This window comes from Leptonychotes weddellii, chromosome 8 (genome assembly GCF_054177405.1).
Source record: "Leptonychotes weddellii isolate Sample4059 chromosome 8, ASM5417740v2, whole genome shotgun sequence".
In the NCBI taxonomy this organism is placed as follows: domain Eukaryota; kingdom Metazoa; phylum Chordata; class Mammalia; order Carnivora; family Phocidae; genus Leptonychotes; species Leptonychotes weddellii.
This window is the reverse complement of record NC_138376.1, coordinates 91104971-91129768: the sequence shown is the minus strand read 5'-3', so window position 1 is coordinate 91129768 and position 24798 is coordinate 91104971. Positions and strand designations below refer to the sequence as shown.

The 24798-nt window shown below is 35.9% G+C and overlaps 1 pseudogene; it reads left to right on the top strand.

Annotated features, from left to right (window-relative positions):
• The first annotated feature begins 9168 nt into the window (after positions 1-9168).
• Positions 9169-21035, top strand: LOC115943218 (large ribosomal subunit protein uL6-like; annotated as a pseudogene).
• The last annotated feature ends 3763 nt before the right edge of the window (positions 21036-24798 follow it).

Sequence of the window (24798 nt, the reverse complement as noted above, 5' to 3'; positions counted from 1 at the left end):
TTCCACTTTAACCTGTTGGTCAAGCAGTTACAGGGCCAAATCTGACTCAAGGGGACAGAGAAATAGACTCTACCTCTTGATATAGCAATAGAGAAGAGCATGTTAATTAAGAAATATTATTTGGGGCGCCTGGGTGGCTCAGTCAGTTGAGCATCCAACTCTTGGTTCCCTTGGTTTGGGCTCAGGTCATGATATCAAGGGCGTGGGATTGAGCCCCACAACAACACAGTGTCTGCTTGAGATTCTTTCCCCTCCTCCTTCTCCCTCCCCTACTGCTCCTCCCCCTGCTCACGTTCCCTCTAATATAAATAAATAAATAAATAAATAAATAAATAAATAAATAAATAAATAAAATCTTAAAAAAAATATATTATTTAAGCCATCTTTGGAAAACACATCTGTCACAACTTGTTACTAAGTTGTGTAAAACAAAGGTTGCCTCATTTAGTACTAATAACTAGCATTTATTAAATATTAGTTACTTGTCAGTCATTGCTCTAAATATGGATTAGTATGGACATAGAATGTATTATTTCACTTAATTCTCAAAAATAAGCTTAGGAGGAAATTCAAGATTGTCTAAAATCATGCCTTTAGCTTCTGCGTATGTGTAGGGCAAGAGGAATATATCACTATGATAAATATTAAAAATTTTATGTGATAAGGTACTGAATTAAATTATGGTATTCATAATTAAAGTGTTTTTAAATAATAATTCATGCAGATTTACCTAAAAATCAATAGGTACCATCATAGAAAAATTATCAAATTGTTTCTTTTAATTTTGTAATTTATTGTTCTTACAGAAGGAATAATCACTCATTGTAACCAGTAAAATGATGAAAAAAAAAAAAAAGACTTTCACTCCCATGAACAGCAATGTATATTGACAGCTGGTGTGAATCTTTCCACACCCTTCTCCATTATCTCATAAATATATACACTAATTTATTACACATAAGGTTTTGTTGTTTGTTTTTACAGCAAATGGGGTTCTATTATACTACTCTCAAAATTTTTTTTGCAACATTACATTATGGATATTCTTTCAGGTCTATAATTATAGTCCTAATTAATTCTTTTTAAGAATTGTGTGATATTATATAGAGTAAATGTATCATAATTTTTTCAACTGATCTATTAGATTATTTCAAACCAAAATTGAAAAGTGAAATAATCTCTTCAGATAGGAGAAGCACATACAACAAAATGCTCAGTGGATAGATGTAAAATGAAATAATATATCATGTTCTAACACTTCAGTGCAAAAATTATTATATATATAACTCTGCTATTTAATATTTAATATTCAGGTAGAACAACTTACTTTACACCCAAAAACAAAAGTACATTCATCACAGCTTTATAGAATTATATTTTTAATCACTGTATTTGAAGTACAATTAATGTTTAACATGCACTCAAAACACCATCACAATAAAGATAATGAACATAACCATTTCTCCCAAAAGTTTCCTCATCCCTTTTGTAATTCCTTCATGTTGCCAGATTTATCCTTAAGTAAGTGATATTTTTGATGACATTATCAATGGCATTGTTTAATATCAATTTCTGATTGTTCATTCCTGATATATAGAAATACATTGATTTTTATATCAATCTTGTATTCTACAATCTTGCTAAGCTCACTTACTACTCTCAGTATCTTTTTTGTATATTTTATAGGATTTTTTTACATGGTGATCATGTTGTTTATGAGTAAAGACAGTTTTTCTTCTTCCTTTCCAATCCTTATTGTCTGATTAGAACCTCTAGTAGAATGTTGAATACAAATGAATGGTAAGCAAAATTCCTTGAGTTGTTGGGGGGAATGCAAGTAGTCTTTCATCATTATGTATGTATGTTAGGTAAGTGTTTCATGAATGCCCTTTATCACTTTGAGGACCTTTCCTTTCTCAGTTTGCTGATATCTTTTTGTCAGGAATGGATGTTGAATTTTGTGAATTTCTTTTCTGCGTCAATTAAGATGACCTTATAGTTTTTTTTCTTTTTAGTCTGTGTTATGCACTGAATGTTTGTGTCCCCTCAAAATTTATATGTTGAAGCACTACAACCCCCAATGTGACTGTTGTTGGAGTTAGAGTCTGTAAGGAGGTGATAAAGGTTAAGAGAGGTCATAAGAATGGGGCCCTAATCTGATAGGACTGGTGCCCTTATAAGAAGAGGAAGAGATACCAGACCTCTCTCTTTTTGCCGCATAACGACAGAGAGAGAAGGCAACCATCTTCAAGCTAGGAAGAGGGTCCTTACCAGAAAGGGAATTGGCTAGCACCTGGATCTTGAACTTCCTAGCCTCCAGAACTGTGAGAAATCAATTTCTGTTGTGTAAGCCACCCAATCTATGATATTTTGTTATAGAAGTACAAGCTGATTAAAATGGTCTGTTAATATGTTGACTTGCCTTCATTAATTTTTAAATGTTAAGGTTGGCTTAAACCTTGCACTCCTGGGATAAACACCACTTGGCCATGATGTATTATCGTTTTTATATATTGTATGATCAACTGGCTAAAATTTTCCTAAGAGTATTTTCATAGGATATTAGTCTATAGTTTTCTTGTCTTGTAACATCTTTGTCTGCTTTTGGTTTCAGAATAATATTAGCCTCATAGAATGAGTTAGGAACTATTCCTTTGCCCCCAGTTTTCTTAAACAATTTGTGTAGAATTTATACCATGCCTTCCTTAAATGTATAATTCATCAGTAAATTCATCTAAGCCAAGAATTTTCCTTGTGGGAAGGTTTAAACTACAAATTCATTTTTAAGGCAAATATAGGAGTAGTGAAATTATCTATTTTTTCTTGAGTGAACTTTGGTAGTTTGTGTTTTTTAAGGAATTTAAACATTTCATGTAAATGGTCAACTGTATTGTTATAAAGTTCTATCTGTAGAATCTATCGTGATATCAATTCTCACATTCCTGGAGTTTATATCTTCTATCATTACCTTGACCAGTTTAGCTGGAGGTTTATCAATTTTATTGATCTCACAAATAAACTTGTCATACCATTGATTTTCTCTACTGATTCTCTATTTTCTAATTCATTGTTTGCCTCTCTAATCTTTATTATTTTCTTTCTTCTACTTTGTGTTTCATTTACTGTTAGCTGAGGTCCTTGATTTAAGACCTTTCTTTTGTCTAATATAAATGTTTTATGCTAGAAATTTCCCTCTAATTACTAGAATAGCTACATTCCACAATTTTTTGTTTGATATTTTAATTTTCATTCAGTTCAAGATATTTTCTATTTTCTTTGATTTCTTTTTTGATCTATGGGTTATGTAGAAGAGTTATTTTTTTCCAAATATTTAGGGATTTTCAGTGTCTTTCTGTTTTTACTTCTAACTTAATTCTACTGTGGTCAGAAAACACACTTTGTATAATTTGAATTCTTTTAAATTTATTGAATTTAGTTGTTTTCTGGTGCAGAATATGGCCAATCTTAGTAAATATTCTCTATACACTGGAAAAGAATGTGTGTGCTGTTGTCTACTAGAATGTTATATACATGTCAATTAGATCAAGTTGATTGACAGTGCTGTTCTAGTCTTCTATATATTTTCTAATTCTCTATTTTTTTCTACCGGTTAATGAAAGAGGAGTTAAAATATTTCTAAATATAATTGTGGATTTGTCTTTTTCTCATTGCAGTACTATCAGTTTTTGTTTTATGTATTTTGAAGTTTTGTAACTAGATACATAAATATTGAGGATTGTTATGTCCTCTTGATGAATTAATACTTCTTTATTCTTCATGATATTCCTTGCTCTGAAATCTCTCTGAAATAATATAGTCAGTCTAGCTTTCTTTTGATTAGTCTTCACACGATTTATCTTTTTCCATCCTTTTCTGTTCAACTTATTTGTGTCTTTGTATTTAAAGTGTGTTTTTTATAAGCCACAGGTAATTGGGCCTTGCTTTTTATCGGATGATCTCTGCCTTTCAGTTGGAATATTTAGACCATTTACATTTAATGATTATTGATGGGGTTGGTTTTAAATCTACCATATTGCTGTTTGTTTTCTATTTTTCACATATGCTGTTTGTTCCCCTTCTCCTCTTTCTCTTTTGAATTAACTGGTTTTTTTGTGGTCCCATTTTATCTCCTTTGTTGCTTATTGGCTATAATTTTTTTTTTTTTTAGTGGCTGTTTATGGCTTATAGTATACATTTTTAAATTATCACTTTACCTTCAACTACTATTTTACCACTTCACATGTAGTATAATAATCTTAAAACAACATACTTTCATTTTTCTTATCCCTGTTTTAGTGCTATTGTTGATGCATGTTTTTCTTCTATATATGTTATAAACTCCAAAAAATATTATTGTTATTTTTGCTTAAGTCAATTTTTCAAAGTCTTACATAAAAAATGAAGTATTTTATATGTAGCCATATAGATATCATTCCCAGTACTCTTTGTTTCTTTGCATAGATCCAAGTTTCTATCTGCTATAATTTTTCTTCTGCCAGAAGAACTTCCTTTACAAGTGTAAATCTGATTACATTACTCTTCCACAAAAACTCTTCAATGGATTCCAATCACACTTAATATAAAACCCAAAATTCTAACCCATGACATACTGAATTCTAGATGATCTGGTTCCAGGCTACCCTTCAGATTTAATTTCTCCTCTCACTCATACCTTAAGTTTTCTTCAGTCACCCTGGCCCCCTGCCAAGTACATGCTTTTCTCAAAGCTTTTATAGTTGCTCTACCCTTTATTTGGGCAGCTCTTTCCCCAATTTATCACTTGTCCTGCTCTCTCATTCCATGGAAATCTCTCCTCCAATATCATCTCATCAGAAAGGACACACACACATTTCATTTCTTATGCTTTATATTACTGTATTTCTTTTCAGAGCACATAATACCGCTTGAAATCATATTATGTTTTTGTTGATTATCTCTTAGCTCCATCATTAGAATTAGGTTCCATGAAGATAAGAACTTTGTTTTGTTCACCCACATATCTCCAGTGCTTTGAACAGTGGTGGCTGACACATAGAACTGGCTTAGAAAAAAATTGCCCATCAGCAACTGCCTGAGTTGATTCTGATAACCATTATTATCTTATGTCAAACAAATTCTGAAAAAGAGGAATTAGAGTAGGCTGGATTCTGGAAAGAATTCAGGAATAATACACAAGTTTGGCGATCTTGAAATTGCAATTCCTTTTCTATTAATCTAAATAAGCTAGCTTTTAATTTCAAAGCTATAATTAAGGTTCCACCTCAGGGCAATAGAGGGTAAAGAACAAAGGACAAGAGAGTCCTTTTTCTTCTTAATTGTCCCTCATCCTCCCAAAAACCTCCACATTTATTGAGTATACAAAGGCATTAGGAAGGAGGGAAAGGAGGGGAGGATGAAGTGCCAAATTTCCTTGGAAGAAGGAAGGAGCTGCCAACCTACCCCTACTCCCACCGTCATAACCTGACAGCTTCAAACAGATTTGAGTCCAAGGATTTGGGAAGTGGATAAAGTTTGTGAAGCTGCTCCATATTTGAGAGGCTTGTTCAATTATTTTATCCACTCAACTGGCTATGAATTAAGTGATGACCCAGCTGAAGAACCCAGCACCAACGTCTTCAGTACATGGCATCTACACCCATTATTTCTGTGCTCTGGATACCCTGCTAAGACAAAGGGATCTTATTTAGAGTTATAGTATTAGTCCCTAATTTATGCTTAATATTTTTGGCTTACACCATTCTCAGTCATAATTTTCTATGACTTATAGAGATGAGTTTATGCTGTATAAATTCTAATGCAAATAACTTCCTATTTTGTATTTTTTTCACCCACAAAAATATCCATACTTATAATCAGAGGAAAGACCATTATAAACTACTATGATAGTAAATTTGGGGTAGGGTTCCATAAGCAAGAATTATCTCCCAAATTCCTTTTACCACACCATGTTTTCATAATTTACGTATTTCAGAAGTATTATGCAAAATAACTGCAAGAAATAAAGATACCATTGGAATCCATTTTTTCCTATGCTCCAGGAATATTCATGATTACAATAAGAATTAGATATTTTGACTACCCTAGTCTTTGTTTATACAGAAATTGTCTAAAACTATTCCTATACAATCCACAGTTCACTCATGAGATTATTTTGAAGATTAAAAAATAACGTATGTGAAGAATTTAACATATAATAGGCAGTAATAAATATTAGGTATTGTTGATTAATAAATGATGGTTTTCCATGTACATAAACTTATCTTATGCAAAATATTATAAAATGATTCTCAAGGCACTCCTTCCAGTTTTCACAAACCTAAATTACAAGGAATTGCTAGTCAAAACAATATATGATATACAATGGAGGACAATAGAATAAAGTACTTTTTTTAGGTACAAAAAGAATTTTATTATTTCCTCAGTTTATTCTACAGTGAGAGATTAATAGAAATATCTTTCATTCATCCAGAAGCACATCCTGAGCATCTAATATAATATAGACCAGGTGCTGGAACATAGTAGCAAACAACACAGGCAGTTTCCCTGTTCCCATTGAGGTTGCAACCTATCATGAAAGAAAAATATTAAGTGAATGACTTACAAATGTGATGAATATTAATAAGGAGAAATGCAACCAAGTAATTGGCTTTTAAACTAAAGTCCATCTGGATCGGGAAAGGATTCTTTGAGGAAATGACATGACTTGCTATTTTACCTAAATATATAAAATTTCATGCCTTTAGGGATTTTTAAATACTGCATCTTAACTGAAATTTCAAACTTACATATGTGGTTATAATTGTACTAAAGTCATTTTGTACGGTAGTTACATACTGCAGTTGCCACCTGATTATGGTTTATAATTAAAGTTACCTTGGGAAACTCCTTAAATTACCCCCTAAAATTCAGTGTGTATTGTAATATTTATATGTTATTGATAATATTGAATTTTAACTGAGCCTTGTGCTCCTGAAAAACAGCAAAGGTTAAGAAATCCCTGTTCCTTTGTGTTCCAGGAAATGGAAGGGTAAAGAAGGACCCTTCCCCGCATGACTTAAATAAGAATTACAGATGGCCCCCAGTTACCTAGAGGGAGACCAGACAATGTCCCTCCAAATTCTCATTCTTTGCTTCATAAATGATCAGCAGAACTGCTCATCCCACTGATCAATGTGAACAGAATGCTTCTTAACCAAACTTTGGTTAAACCCCTCTTCTTTCCCAAGGTTCCTGAACTGGGGTTCACTCTCATCCTGAGCCAGCACACAACCCTCCTCAAACAGGCTGGTGTCAGGGTAAAACATTCTCTGAACTACCATCAGATCATGCCACTCATCCACTTATCCCCACCTAATTCTTTCCAGCCTATTCCTCTCTATAAAATAAAAACCAACCTTTTTTGCCTCATCTTGAGAAGCTTGCCTTCCACATCTCACAATAATCCTTTCAGATAAAGTCCTTGCTAATCCAGATTTGTTTTTTATTTGACACTAAACACTGGACACCAATACAGTATCTCTCAATAAGTACAGTACAACCAGGTTTGACACCAGGATTTGAAGAGTTTAATGTTTTCTCGTTTTGTTGGTAATGGGGCACGAAAAATACATGCCTTTGGACACTATAATCACAAAGCAAGATCCTGGCTTCATAAGAGCTCTGAGAGTAACTGAGATTGAAGTAACAGCACAGGCCTGTCTTCCCTTCACCCCCACCCTTTTCATGCCAAAATATGTGCTCACTGAGTGGGATGGCTGGCGGAACCCCCCCACCCAGATTTTTTTTTTTCTTCCTTTTCCTTGTCTTTTTTTCTTTTTTGGCCTGATACATATAGTTGAATTCAGGTAAGTGAAATGCAAGTGGATATGTTTTTTCCATACTCTAAAACACTACAACAGAAAGGGAGATAAAAGAAAGAAAATGTAATGAAATCTCATCTATCAGGAACCCTTTGAGGATGTGTCACTCTGAAATGTTGAAGATTTGCTCACTTAAATCTCTTGATAGAAATCTTTCTGAATCGTATTGCATATTTTATTGCTTTCTTCAACAAAGTACTCTAAATATAACTTAACCTTTTCTTAAATGATGTACGATCATCATTATTTGGAAATAAAATTCCACTCTAGTGTAAAGTCATGATGCCTACCTGGCCTGCTGTGGTACATAGGACTGTGTGTTGCTGAACTTCCTGTGTTCTTTCTCCTTCTTCTCCTCCTCCTCCCTCTCTTCTTCTTCCTTCTTCTTTTGTGGCTACTGTCTCCTTTCTGTTGCAAACGGTCCAAGATTTTTTTTCACCTCTGTCATTTTATTTGCCTGTGACAGAAACTCTTCCCCTTTCAAATGCTGCTTTTTATATGCTTTAGATTTGGAAAGAGGTGGAGGAAAGAAAGAAATTTCCATACTTCTATGACCTGTTCCAGAGTGTTCCAACTCTCAGGGAGGGCTCCAGGAGCTTTTCTATATAAGAGACTATTTATCTATGAGTAAATTCTGTAAACTTTGGCATTTTGATCTTGTTGTTCCCACCTTGGCTGTGCAGAGCTCCCTTTATTTCCTGACTTCCAGCCATGTTCCAAATGTCAAAAAAAGTAAAATATACAGAAAAGAACATCTTAGAAGAGCATGGTGATGATAGGTTGAAAGCTGTATTTTTAGAGAATTTGAAGCAGCAGGCTGACAACTCATGTGAAATGATTTTTTGGAAGGACCAATTCCCTCTTAAGTGATACAATTTCCAAATCCATATTTTTTAATAGATAGATCTGGAAATGTGATTTAATGGAAAATAATCCCAGACTTGGAGCAAAGTTCTTCGTTCAAACTAAGGACCTGCCATGTATTAGCTGTGTAACCTTAAATAAGTGATTTACCTACACTAATTTTTAGTTTCTCAACTATAAAATAAGAATAGGAATACTTGCACTACACATATGACAATGCTGCTGTCAAGATCAAAAGTAGTAATATTTTCAAAGTGGCTTATAAACTGTAACAGTATTAAAAGTAAATGGTCTATCTAACACCGCCTGTCGCGGACAAAGTATTCACAAGTTTTCTGTGACTCAAGCCTATCATAACCTCCATGGCAGTTTCCCTAAATTCCCTGATGATACAAGCAGCTAGGGCAGTGTTTCTCAAATATTAATTGACACAAATCATGTTAACATGCGTCGTGAAATGCAGATTCAGATTTGGAGGGCTGGTGATCAAATGGAGATTTTCTTAACAAGCTTCCAGATTAGGCAAATGCAACCCACCTGGAGGCAGTTTGCTACTGGCCTGGTAGTTGGTAGAACTGCAAAATTCCCAGCCTCACCCAGACCTATAGAAACAGAATCTACATTTAGCAAGACGACCTGGGATTTGCATGCACCTTAAAGTTTGAGAAGCACTTTCATAATTTATAATAGTGATTCTCAAAGTGAGAAATGAAAATTCTCAAACCCTCCTCCACCCAGACTGCAGAGGTCAAAAACTTGGAGATCAGAAACCGTCTAAGCCTACTCATATTGCAAAAGAATAAAAAAGCTTGTTCTGAGGAGAATGCTAAGTGTATGGCTGAGCAACCACTTGGTAAAGAGATCATAGATGTGGCTCATGGATTTAATTGGTCATCTCAGCAGAAGCAAGGAATAAAGATGGGATTATACCAGCAGAGATACTGCCAGTTTGGACCAAAAGGGGCAGAGAAAGTAGAACAGAATGAAGAAAGGCTGTTCAGACTTCTTGGATTCTATAGGATGGAACCATAGAGCTATTCAGCTGTAGACATACTTTATCCTTTGAGAAAAGAGAAAAAGGGTCCTAAAGGTGATTCAGATATCATCAGGGTCACTAACTCAATTTCAACAAGTCGGATGGCCTCTGCCTGACATGAGGATGTGACCCCTGATTAGGGTCCGGAAGGCAGGGCATCAAACTGGAGAGAGATATTCTTGAGATTTAAGATCTAATAGAATTTGCCCTATGAGGTTTTGGACTTGCTTGGGATCCATCATCCTTTCCTTCTTTTTCTCCTTTTTGGAATGAGAATGTCTATCCTATGCCTGTCCCATCACCATACTTTGGAAGGACATAACTTGTCTGGTTTCACAGGTTCACAGTGAGAAAGAGGAATTCTGCCTCAGGATGAATCATACCTCACATCTCACCCATATCTGATATAGATGATATTTAGGTGAGACTTCAGACTTTAGACTTTGGAGTTGATGCTGGAATGAATTAAGACTTTGAGGGCTGTTGGGATGGAATAAGTATGTTTTGCATGTAATAAGGACATGAATTTTGGGGTACCAGGGGAAAAATGCTATGGACTGAATTGTGTCCCCCAAATTCATTTGTCGAAGTCAGTCAGTGTGACTGTATTTGGAGATAGGGTCTTTCAGAGGTACTTAAATTAAATGAGGTCTTAAGAGTGGGGCCCTAATCTAATAGCATTTGTGGTCAGAGGGAGAGATGCCCCCTCTACGTGTATCTGCACCAAGTAAAAACCATGTAAGAACACGATGAACATTCAGCTGTCTGAAAGCTAGGAAGAGGGCCGTCACCAGGAATTGAATCAGCCAACACCTTGATCTTGGACTTTCCAGTCTCCAGAATTGTGAGAGGTAAATAAAAGTCTGTGTATAAGCCATCCAGTCTATGGAATTTTGTCATAGCAGCCTGAGCAGACTAAGAAAGCAATCACGAAGAAGATATGATGAGATGTGAAAGATGAGTAGGAGTTAACTATGTGAAGGGAATAGGGAAAGAAGAGAGTTCCAGAGGGAGGGAACAGCATAGGCAGAGGCCCGCAGGTAGGAAGCAGCAAGGCACATTCCCAGGGACTAAAAGAAAGAGGATTTAGCTGGGTAGTGGGGCAGTGTGCAACATGATCAAATTTTCTTTTAAGATTTTATTTATTTATTTAGAATGGGTGCATACAAGGGGGTGGAGGGGCAGAGGGAGAGGGAGAAAGAGAAGCTGACTCTGCTTTGAACATGAAACCAACACAGGGCTTGATCCCACAGCCCCCAAGATCATGACCTGAGCTGAAATCAAGTTAGACACCCAACCGACTGAGCCACCCGGGCTCCCCACATGATCAGATTTTACAGTTAGAAAAGAATGGGTTAGAGGAGGGGAAAAGTTCTGGGAGACCAAGTAGGTTGTTACAGTCCCAGTGAGATATAGTGGTAGCTTAGGCTAGGGTGTTGATGTTGATGGTGATAAAGCTGGAGAGATGTGGATAGACTCAAGGGATATTTGGGAAGGAAAACCAATAAAATTTAGTGGTGGATTAGATGTGGAGTGGAGGGAGAGGGATTGTCAAACATTTACCCTGGATTTTTTACTTGTTCAACTAGATAAATGATGTTGCCATTCACTGAGCATTTAAGTCCTGTGTCTATTAAGATACAACCAACATATGAAAGTTATATAAGTGAACTCTATGTAAGTGCAAAGAAATGGAGAAGAAATGCTGTTATGAACTCACCAAATCAAAGGCTGCTGGAGCACAAGACCCGGAAACCAGACAGGAATCAAACCAGGTCCCAAAGTCCAGGAATCAGTGGTAATAAGAAGTGTCTTTTGACAAGAATCATCTGGCCAGAATACCCCTGACATTGTAAGAATCATGCCACCATAACCAAACATGAATCCTCATCCTATCTTCATGTATGTGCTCCATTTTCAAATTTACACTCCAAGGTAGCAGTGTCTAATTCACTAAGTCATATGCCTAAGTTTGGTCTTCCAAGAGCAGGGAAAGAGAGGAACTGACATCTTCAATGTTATTAGTGGGAGGTGGAGCACTTATCCTTCCCAAGACTGTATTCTCTGAGGACTGCCCCAATAGGAATGTGGTAAAACGCTAGAAAGTCAGAAATAAACTAAAAAATGTACACAATGGTCCACATCTTTGGCAGACCAACATTCACTCATATACTACTTCCCAAAATTACACTTCCCAAAGACTGTTCCTCCTAACATAATGTAGGTGTTACTTATGCCACAAACACACTTCTTTTCCAAATGAAGATAATCCCAAGTCTCTCATTACTCTATCCAGTTATGAGTCTATGAACTCCAGGTAATGTCTTTTCCTCCTCTAGTTTCATTGTGATATATATATCTTTACCCTGAAAGCTAAATTTTAGGATTAACCATTATTGATAAGCCATATATATTATACTCTAGTATAGAGTATAGGGAAAAGAACTCTTCGCCAGACCAGTAGTTTTTGGCTGGAGAAATAAAATGTGATCTTAAGGGACTGTTCTTCTATTTGAACCCCAAGGATTCTGTGATGGATTAGTCAATTGGCAAAGATGCCTATAGTCACCCCCATTTCACACCTTGCTGCCATTATAGTAACAGGCCCATCATTCCTCCAGTGGTGAGTGACCTGTCTGGCTTCTACCATCTTAGGGACTCACTGTTCCTACTGAAATCAGGAAACCCATTTTTATTTTACCTTCTCCCACAGCCTCTAAAGAACAGCCACTACACCCCTTTTGTAATATGCCAGAGCTTCAATCACAACAGATGTCTCCAAACCCTAGTAAATGGAATGTCTTCTAGGACTGCTTGAGGAATGTACTTAATGGCCAGGTGAACAGGACACCTATGATAAATCAAACCCAGTATTCCAATCTCCCAATTATTTGAATTATTTTCTCTACATTATTCTAAGACATTTCTGACATCTCAAGTTCATTTGTAAGTCTAGTTTAGTGTTACCCAGGGCAACTTCTTTCCATCACACAGTATCAGGAATTAGGAATTTCCTAAAAATGAACTCATATCAATAACTATATTCAGCCTAATCTAAAATTGTTTCTCCATCTTTGGTCATATACACTAAAATTCTATTATTATATGTGTTCTCCAAATTACTGCTGATGTGATTTGGTAAAGTCCTCCAATATTTTGATGTCTAAGCCTTCTCTTTCTGGATTTCACTTTTATAATTGGTGTCCTGGGGCTTTCTGTGTTCTAACTCTGAATACAAGTCTGCAAATAATTCTGATTCCGTCTAGCAGCATAACGGTCTCATTTGAGGGAATAATAGTCACATGTTGATTCCATAAACTCTATGCATCCTTCTAATAAATCCTTCCCTTGCCCTTTTATTGCTGGCTGAAGGAGACCAGTAATGCTTTCTGTTATTTGCAATCAAAAGCATCTTATAAAATCAAAGAATTTAGAACCAGCAAGTAGGGTGTTACGGAAAAGCATGAAAGCGTCCTTGATGTTATAGGAAGATAATTTGGAAGTTCATGGTATACAGTGACCAAAAAGTAATTAAATTATCATCTTTGGTCGCCTGCACTCTGGTACCCAATAGGGGTAAAACCTGAGGGGACATTGCTGCCACCACCAGTGAAGGATTTGACCAGGTCAATGACTATGGGTAGAAGTTAGTGTTGTTAATAGCGTTAGAAATCTTTAAAAAAGAGAATTGAATTCAAATACCTAAATGTTTGTGCCACGGTATGAACTAAAACCTGGGAACATCTAGTGACTGTTCTGGAAGTGACTATTCCCATTCTGACTGAAAAAACAGTTCATCTCTGGCAAAACCTCAGCCAAAATCAGACTTTCACCCCTCCCAGCATGAATTCTTTTGGGGTTGTCACAGTTTAATGTCCATCTATCTAGTTCTCACATGACAATAAGATTGTGAACAAGTGGTACCAAAAGGATTTGGATGAGGGCATAGGGAAACACCCCTCAGACCCCTCCCAAGTAAGTACTCTTGTCTTCAAAAGCAATCACTACTTTTCAGACCAGTCAGGCTTGGGAAATCAACAAGAACTGAGGTCATTCTGGAGGTCTCAGAGCCACAGGGGATCATAAACATATTTTAGGAGGAATATTCTGGCCAGAACATCAAAACCACTGCAGCAGAATACCATTATTGCCATCTAAGCTTGGAATAAAAAAAAAAATCATAACATAATGTAGGTGTTACTTATTAGTTACACAATCAGTTAACAATCAGTTTCAAGTAACTGATTGAAAGGCAAAGAAGCAGTAGGAAAAGCCTTGATCAGGTGCTATGAACTGGCTGCCTTGACATTGGAGAGGATGAGGACCAGGCTCTTCTAGATTCAGCAGTGGGAGGTTGAGAATTTCCTCTTCTCAAGACTGAGGAGTCTCACCAAAACTGGAAAGGCAATGTTGGAAGGAAGAGAGTCTAAGAAAAGAGGCAGATGTCAATTAGAGATATGTTGAGATTGAAATGTTTCGAGACATATGAAAAAGAAGCAGGGAACTAGGTCTACAGATCTAAAACCTGTGAGAGGCCTGGACCAGAAGTATTAATTTGAAAATATCTTGTATATTGGGACGCCTGAGTGGCTCAGTCGGTTAAGGGTCTGCCTTTGGCTCAGGTCATGATCTCAGGGTCCTGGGATCCAGCCCCCCATCCGGCTTTCTGCTCAGCAGGGGCCCTGCTTCTCCCTTTCCCTCTGCTCTTCCTTCCACCCCTGATCGTGCGCTCTCTCTCTCTCTCAATCTCTCTCTAACTCGTGCACTCTCATGTACTCTCTCTCTCAAATAAATAAATAAAATCTTTAAAAAAAATATCTTGCATATGTATGTTAAATGAAACAATGATTCTGAATGACATGCATTAGGAAGACAATGAAGATTAAGAAGACATAAAGTTCCAGTACTGAGCCTTAAGGACATGCCTACATTTAAAGGTCAAGAAGAGGATGAATAAGCAAGAAACAAAAGAATTGATCAGAGATATTGAAAACCAAGAGATTGTTGTGTCACAGAAATCAAGGGAAGAATGTTTCAAAAAGCAAGGAATGATAAACATCGGCGAATGCTACTAAGAGGTGAAGTCAAATGAAAATTTAAAATTATCTCAGGAATTTATGATGTGGAGGACATCGGTGACCTTCAGTAGAGCTTGTTTTCATGGTGTGACAAGGCTAGAAGCCAGACTGGAGTAGGTTGAGCAATGAGTAGGAGGTGAGGAATTGTAGACAGCTGGTGTCATTAACAACTACTTGAAGAAATGTGGCTGCAAAGAGAGAGTAAGACAGGGCAGTACCTGAAGGGAGGGGAGGGTTTTGGTTTTTGTGGGGTTTTTTGGGTCTGTTTAGTTGAAGAAACTTTTGTGCTTAAAATCAAAAAGGAAGAATATAGAAGGCAAGATCTAATACACACAAGAGAAATAATAAATAGTATAATGTTACAGAGAAAGTGAGAGGCTTTGAAGTCCAAAGCACAGGTGGCGGGTTAGTCTCAGCCTGGAGGAGATAGTCCCTCTATTGTAATGAAGGGGGAGACCCTGTGCAGAAATGTATATTTTGAGTTTGAAATAGAAAAGATAAGGGAGTTCTCAAAAGTTGCCTGCTATTTTCTCTGTAAAGGAAGAATAGCATCTGCTGAGCATGAAGGTGCTAGAGTTGAGTTTTTCAGCCTCCACATTATTGACATTTTGGACCAGACAGTTCTGTATTATATAGGTCTTTCCTGTGTATTATTGGATTTTGAGCAGCACTACCCCACCCCTGTCCTTCCAGCTGTGACAATCCAAACTGTCTTCAGACATTGCCAAATGTCTGCTAGGGGCTGGGATTGGGGGCAAAATCGTCCCTGGTTGGGAATTACCGGGCTAGAGAGAGTAGGAGAAAATGGGGAAGGTCTGAAAGTGTTGTGTTGGGTGGGAGAGTAAATTAACCAAATAGATGCGGGAGGCTTGAAGGGCAGTCCTGAGGCCCACTTGAAGTTGGATATGGATTCTGGTGCAATCAATCTGCCATACTGTACTTTTTCTACCAAGGCCTGGCAGCTGGGGCATAGGCACTGAAAAAGTAGATGTTTGTGTTCCTCAGGGATCGAGGTTTTTGCCAGAGAAATGTGACAAAAAGACAGAGGGACAAAAAGTTTAGGATATTGGCAAAATATTTATCGAAATTATGAATCACAGAATCTAAGCAGGTGGGGGGGCAAAGGGCAAATGAAAAATTATCTTTTTAAAGAAGAATGTTGTAGGGGCACCTGGGTTGCTCAGTTTGTTAAGTGTCTGCCTTCGGCTCAGGCCATGATCTCAGGGTCCTAGAATTGAGTCCCTCATCGGGCTACCTGTTCAGTGGGGAGCCTGCTTCTCCCTCTCCATCTGCCTCTGCCCCCCACTTGTTCTCTCTCTCTCTCAAATAAATAAAATCTTAAAAAAAAAAAAAGAATGCTGTAATAAGTTTAGGAGCTAGAAATGAAGTTTTGGCCTAAACATCTTTGAGATACACAGACACACAGATGCACATGCACACACACACACACACACACACACCCCACACACATTTATTTCAAAAACAGTTTTACATCATCGCTTCTTCCTGTACTAAATGAAGGAAATGAGAATAAATAAAAATAATGAGTTCCATTTACTTTGTATCCCAATTTGAACACATTGTTTCTGTGTTCAGTTTCTCCTGAACTAGATCTGAAAGCTGCTGCAATTTTACATTTGCATTTCAAATTTCCAAGTCCCTTATTTGGCTACAGGTAATGCATAAAACAGGGAGGCACTTAGGAAATGACAAAGGACTCTGTCTTTCCTTAAGATTGGTCACCAAAATGTCTTGAAAGGCAGTTGCAGAGCAGTGCCCAGAATTGCATCTTTATTTTTTAGAGAGATCAGTAACACTGAAGAAGGAAATTAATGACAACAAAGTCTACTTTGAGAGGTGGAAAGAACCAGTGAGCTAGTTTCTTTTAACCATAGATAGCATGAGAGGGGTAAGGCAAAACAAAACAACAGCCAAAAAAAAAAAAAAAAAAAGCCAGCAACCCTGTTTTAAATTGAACTAAAAACTTCCAAACAAAGAGGAAAGCAAATCATAACCAAAACTGGAAAGTAACTACATCTTCTAATCAACCAAACAGGGTTTGGATAATTTGAATCTACGAAGAAGAGTAGAAGAGGCAGCCAATGCTGAGAAAAGTCCTCTTTGACTAGTTCAGATAATCCTTTCCACATGCCAAATTTCTGTAGCTTGAAAAAGAAATTGCACCTGAATGTTTAGCTATTTTACATTTATGTGTTTAAAAATTTTTTGCCTTTATGTGTATGTTTTTTAATGATGAGGAAGATATAAAATATACTAAATATGATTGTCTATGAGGAGGGAAGAATTGGTTTCTTTTTTTCCTTCGTTTTTTTCCCCAAATTTTTACAAAAACACATCTCTGTACTAAATTAAAAGTTACCACATTTTGATGATTTGGCATCAAGAGAAAGTAAAGAAATAGGTGGTCAGCATAAACAGAAAACTGTAGTGACCAGAAAGAGAGAATCAGTGATAAAACCTCTTCCATTTCCCATTTGTTTCCATGTTTTTTTTTGTTTGTTTTTTTTTGTTTTTTTTTTTAATTTTTTTTTTATTCTTATGTTAATCCCCATACATTACATCATTAGTTCTAGATGAAGTGTTCCATGATTCATTGTTCGTGCACAACACCCAGTGCTCCATGCAGAATGTGCCCTCCTCAATACCCACCACCAGGCCAACCCATCCTCCCACCCTGTTTCCATGTTTTTAAATGAGAAAATTTAGGGCTTTAACAAAAGCATTACACATCTGCCTTCAAGGTCAAGTGGGAAAGAGATATATCACTCACCACAAATAAAGTTTTTAAAGGCAGGACAGAGGAGAAGGGAGGCAAACCAGAAAAAAAAAAAAATGTGTATTTGAACATACTGAAAGAGAGCATAACTCTGCCGCCTTATGCAAAATGTACACACTGTCGTTGTAAGAATTTTCAGTTTTCTTCTTTTTGTTGGTCCATATCTCCTAAATTTTCTATAGTAAATATGTATTATATTTGTGATAAGAATATAAAATTGTAGAAATACAAAAGACAAAATCAAAGAGGAAAAAATGTAAGTTTAATGGGAGTATGAATACTATAAGAAAGGAGAAAAATAGAAAATTTCTCAGGATGTCCTGGTTTTTATTATTTCTTGAAGGCATGCAGGATAATGGTTTTTATTTTGGTAGGATTAACTGAACATAGAATAGTCATATATAGATTCTGCTATGAATTTGATAATATGTCCTATTAAATATCCATAATTTCTTTACAAAATAGAATAGTCAATTCTTCAAAATATTTTTCATTTAAAGATATTGGTGATGACAGGTAGGTAGATAGAATAGATAGATACGAATTCTATCTCTCTGGTCTTCCCAGTGATTATTGTATTAGAATTCTGATACTAGGTTCTTCAAGTACTTAATAATAATTAACTAATATTAATAAAATACTATTATATTAATAATTAATATTATTTTAATACACATAATATTTTATTGAATTTAATTAATATAATGTAATATTGAATTAATAACAAATATTTAACTAATATAACATAATAATTAATATTATTGATTATTAATAGTTGTTATAATACCTTATACTTGTAGAGCATTTTCTGATATGCATACAACATATAATTTGATCTTCACAACAGCCCTTTCAATTAGGAGTCCGCATGATTTTACAGAAGAAATTGAGGCTCAATGTTTAATCCACAGAAATGAGAGCTAGTTTTAAAAATAGATCTTCTGATTTTTAATCTAACTCTGCTGCCCCTGCATCATTTTGCTTAGTTTAAGCTGCCTATTCTGAGCAAGTTAACTTTTCCTGGAAACATTTTGTTCACTATAGTGCTGTGAGGTACAGTTAACTTAATAGTAACTTTCCACACATCAAAAAATATGAATGCTATTACTTGTCTATGTTTTACTTAATAGGAAAGAGTGTGGAGTATAGAAGTGATTCATAACTTAAAAACATTCCCTTGGTTTGACTTCTCAATAAAAGTATGTATTTCTCAAGCTGAGAAATTCTAGTGTTTTCCTCTGTCGTCTTGAAAATGTTTCTTGACTTTATACTCTCTACTTCCTACTTTTCCAGCTTAAATATTTAATAATACAATTTAGTATGATGTCAGCTTTATTTATTTATTTATTTATTGCTTAAGACATTCCATGGTTCTTGAGAAAGATTTTTTGTAAACTAGTTTTGAAAGGAAAACATTCTTTTTGTAATAGCTTTATTCAAATATAATTCACATACCATAAAAATCACCCAGAGTGTACAATTCAATATTTTTTAACATATTTACAGAGCCATGCAACTGTCATGACAATTAATTTTAGAACATTTTTATCATCCCCCAAAAGAAATCTTGTACCCTTTAGTTGTGACCTTCCAACCCCCAGCACCCTAGCTCAAGACAATCACTAATTTACTTTCTGTCCCTATAGATTACCTATTCTAGACATTTCTATAAATGGAACCATAGCATATGCAGCCTGCAATCTTTAACTTAGCATAAAGTTTTCAAGGTTCTTCCATGTTGCAGTTTGTGTCAGTACTTCATTCCTTTTTATTGCTAAATCATATTTCATTGTATGGATATACCATATTTTATCAGTTGATGGACATTTATTTTGTTTCTACCCTTGGCTATTATAAATAATGCTATGTATTATGAATAGTGTTATATGAAGAGTCATGGACAGATTTTTATGTACACAGATATTTTCACTTCTCTTGGGTATATACTTAGCACTGGAATTGCTGGTTCATTTGGTAACTCTATATTTACCCTTTTAAAAAACTGCCAGACTATTTTCCAAAGCAGCTGCACCATTTTCATTCCACCAGCCGTGTATGTGAATTTAAAACACTTTTTTCAAGGAGAGGGAAATGATGATGCCAAATACACTTAATAAAATGTGCTTAATGGGGGGGCGTCTGGGTGGCTCAGTCGTTAAGCATCTGCCTTCGGCTCAGGTCGTGATCCCAGGGTGCTGGGATCGAGCCCCACATCAGGCTCCTTGCTCTGCGGGGGGCCTGCTTCTCCCTCTCCCACTCCCCCTGCTTGTGTTCCCTCTCTCGCTGTCTCTCTCTGTCAAATAAATAAATAAAATCTTAAAAAAAATTTTTTTTAATGTACTTAATGGAACATTATATATAGCCTATTAGTTAATTGAAAAAGTTTTACAAATTTACATTTCCTAACTTTATTCTTACAGTAATTTATTCTACCTTATGAACACCTATGAAATAAATGAAATTAGCTCTAGGATTACTTAAGTAAACTAAATTCCTTATAATGGCTACTTACTTTTAAGAATATTGAAATTAAATTCTTGATAGAGATATATGTGGATTTTATTTATTTTTTTAAAAAGATTTTATTTATTTATTTGACAGAGAGATAGAGAGAGAGCACAAGTGGGCAGAGTGGCAGGCAGAGGGAGAGGGAGAAGCAGGCTCTCCGATGAGCAGGGAGCCTGAAGCGGGGTTTGATCCCAGGACCCTGGGATCATGACCTGAGCCAAAGGCAGCTGCTTAACCAACTGAGCCACCCAGGCACCCCAGAGATATATGTGGATTTTAATATTGAGACTATAAAATGGGCTCTCTTTGTCGCATCTACTACGAGAATAAAGACCATTCTCAGCAATTAGACTGTTGACATTCCAGAAAATGTTGACATCACTCTGAAGAGACGCACTGTTATCGTGAAGGGCCCTGGAGGAACTCTGCAAAGGAACTCCAGTCACATCAATGTAGAACTCAGTCTCCTTGGAAAGATAAAGAAGAGGCTCCAAGTTGACAAATGGTGGGAAATAGAAAAGAACTGGCTACTGTTCACACTATCTGTAGTCATATACAGAACATGGTCAAGGGTGTTACACTGGGCTCCCATTACAAGATGAGGTTTGTGTGTGCTCACTTCCCCATCAATGTTGTTACTCAGGAGAATGGTTCTCTTGTTGAAATCCAAGATTTCTTGGGTGAAAAATACATCCACAGGGTTCGGATGAGGCCAGGTGTTGCTTGTTCAGTATCTCAAGCCCAGAAAGATGAGTTTAATGCTTGAAGGGAATGACATTGAACTTGTATCAAACTCAGCTGCTTTGATTCAGCTAGCCACAACAGTTAAAAACAAGGATATCAGAAATTTGGGGGATGGTGTCTTTGTTTCTGAAAAAGGAACAGTTCAGTAGGCTGAGGAGTAAGATCTAAGTTATCCAGCTATGGAAACAGCAAGATGCCGGATGATTTTTCAGACTTATTTGTGATATTTTAAAGATGCAATAACAGCTGTATTGATTTGGGGCTTTTTCTTAAACCAATATTCTTTCCAACTATTTGGCAAGTAAACCATTCAGAAGTAAATTGTAGTGTGCCAAGAACAGTAACAGAAAGAAGAGAACAGGAGTCTTTTCTAGTAAAACTTCATGAGAGAAGTGGTTTGAATTTAGTTTTTTGAAGGAATTATTAAGGGTATTTCAGCAAGAGGAATATGGTACCAGTAATAGGCCACACCATGTGGCTGATCACCATTGGATGAGGAACTTGTGGGGGCGGTCCTAAAGGTGTCTAACTTTGCAGAGTCATGGATTTGAATATTTGTGAGGTCAGTGTGTTTGAGTCACTTGTCTGGATACCAGTAACTTTTTGTGAAAAGGCAGCTAAGGAGAGGAACAAAGTGATAAGCCTTAGTAAGTTTAATTTGTGTTCAGGATCCTCTCAATCTTACTCTCTACCCGACCTCAGCTATGTATTCCCGTATGCTAGTCCTTGATATTTTTAGAAACTGATAACCTTTCCATAGTCTCCTAATTCCATGGGTCCCATTTTAAATATGTTACCATGCTAGAGTAACTTATCAGGGTTCCCCTCTCCTCACCCCCACTTCCTGCAGTTTTCCCCATCTCACTTGATAGAAACTCCAACCTTCTGATTTCTCAGGCAAAATACAACATTCAACCTTGATTTCTCTTACACACTACACATTCAATCCATCAAAAAAGTGCAGGCTCTGCCTTCAAAGTAAACTATGTTTAAAGACTTAAAGAAATTAAGAAAAAGAGCAACCACATGGAATATATCGAAATATCTTGGTTTAAAATGAACCAACTGGATTTTTTATTTTAAGGAGTTAATCTTTGGTTTGATGATAATGGTTAAGTTTTTAAGAAATATGAGTGAAATGGTCAACTATAGTTTGAAATATTAGAAATGGGGTTGGGGAAGGCACTGGATGAGGTTGTAAGTGAAACAGATTACCTATAAATTGCTATTTGTTGAAACTGGGAAAAATAAAGAATATAAAATGTTTAAAAAGTTTAGGCACCTGATATTTCATTTCTTGTTCATTACTGTTCAATCTATGATAGTATCATAATAGTGGAAGACATAATACCCATTTAATATTTGGGAGAAACTGGAAAACCTAACAATCTCAGTGGATGTTCAAAAACTATTTATAATCTAAGAGCCAGTTTAAGTATCTCAAACTCAACACATTTTAAGCGTAGTAATTTGTAGAAACTCGATCTGCCAGTTCCAGACTATTAAGTCTAGCAGATATATGGGTCACAGGTTTGGAATTCTTCCCTTCACTTTTCCTATGTTAATTTCAACATGTCCCTCTCATTCCCACAGCCAAGACCAGTATTAATTGTACTAAATAAATAGACTACCAGTTACACATTCAGTAGATGCAATTTGTTCAGATACAATCTGCAACACAGATCTGCTTTTACCTTAGCCCATAATGAAGCTATATATTGCAGAAGAATTCTCCAAGTGAACTTGAAAAATAAGTTCAGTGGACAAAGAACCATAGGTGAATTCCTATCCATTTATAGAAACCCAGGGCTAAGACAAAATTCTACCTTGAAGGACAATATGAAAGTCTGAATATGTAGTGCAAACAGCACAATTATTTTGCAATGAAATTGGGAAGCCAAATGCTGTCGTGTCATAGTTGTAGATCATTCCTCCAGAACAGGCACGGGCACATGTGGTTTCATTTCATTTTATTTCATGAAAAAAAATTCAGTTGGGCAGAATAATGTCTTATAACTCTTCTGAGTTTATTTGGTTTTTCTGGAAAAGTGTATGATCTTTTATGGGACAGAGAATGAAGTATGAAGAGGGAAACATTTTTTTAAGAAAAAGTGATTTTTTTTAAATGTATCTAATGAACTAAAAACTAAGGAAATATTTTATATTTTTGTCTGGTCATAGAAAGAAATTTTTTCCTTTCATTTCACTTAGTTGAAATAATATACTTGCCTCAAGTCATAAATTTCAAACATTTCAGATACAAGAGCTCCTAAAGGTCATTGTTGACATGGCTTGCCTAGCCTTTTTGCCCTGAATCCTTGGTTTCCTTATTCTTCAAGCACTGAGCAGTAATATCATTCTCCTCACTTTGAGACTTTGCCATCATAAACATTTTCTAAAGGCTTAAAGAACTATAAAGTTGGTTAGTTGGCAAATTTTTGGTCCTATTTATATAAAGAGTGGAGACACTCATAGGATCCGCTGCCTACCAAACCTGAGGCTGTTCCCCCAACACCTCTAATGGATATTACTTAAATGGAGGACAGAAGTTGAAAAGTGACAACCATGTGAAGAACCACATAATCCTAAACTTCTTGCTTACTACCTTTTTCTGGTTCTTCCTTTTAAGAATCCTCTAGACACTGTTCTTTGACTACCCCAGACATTAATTCCTTTTATAGGGAAGGAGAAAAATTGAATTAAATTTCTCAAATGCCTATTGTGCCAAACACATTAGTTATATCATTTAATCTAAGAGCCATAGCAATGTTACTGATGAAGAATGAGAGATGTAGAAGATAGATAAATTATCACCCATGGTCACACAGCCAAGGACATACATGTCCTCTGTAATAAATCACTCTCTCATTCAAACTTTTGCCCACTTAACTCAGAAAAATCTCTCCCTGTACTTATCTCTTTCAGTCCTTTTGTTAATCAAGTCAAAACAAAACAAAACAAAAACATCATAAAAGTAATTCTAGTGATACACTTGAAACCAGAAGAAAACTTAACGTGATGAAGGAAAACTATACCTAAGAACTTCCATAAACCTTTCCGACCTTGAAAGTAGGTTTAGAATCTTTCTGAAATAATCATTCTATCTCCTTTTCTTTCAAATAAATGTTTGTCCTCAGGCTCCAACATTCAAGATAAATAAAACACTTTCTAATTTAATGCTACTTTGATTACTAGCATTGCAACCGTGTTTTTCCAACATTTCATTCTTCCTTCCCTAGAGTCTTAGATCTTTGTAGTGTAGACTACAACCCACAGCAGCATTTACAACTTTGTTTCTATGGAGAGAGGCACTCTGAAAGTTCCAAAGAGCTAATGTACAAATATTTGGTGGAACACAATGTTTTTAAGTTGGGGACTGCTAATACTTACACAATGAGTGTTCAAAACAAAAACATATTTCAACAGAACATGCAAGGACAGAGGGGTCTCATTGATTCAGCCTCTTACCACCCCCTCCCACACATACACAAAGGTGATTGGAGTCCTTATAAAAATAATCTATTTACGGCCAGTTCCAAAGTAAATTGAGGAGTGAGAGAAAAAGAACCAGAGCTGTAACTGTAGCTCCTCAAACGACCACAAATATTATTAACAGTTTATTTTGTAACTTTGGTTAATTCCTATCTTAATAAACTTCATGTAAAATTCAGAGTTGCCCAATGAAGTACTGAAAATTCAAGATTAATGTTCACAATGAACTATTTTTTTTTTACATATTACATTTTGTTTTTTTTTTTGTTTTGTTTTTGTTTTTTTAATTTATTTTTTATTCTTATGTTAATCCCCATACATTACATCATTAGTTCTAGATGAAGTGTTCCATGATTCATTGTTTGTGCATAACACCCAGTGCTCCATGCAGAATGTGCCCTCCTCAATACCCATCACCAA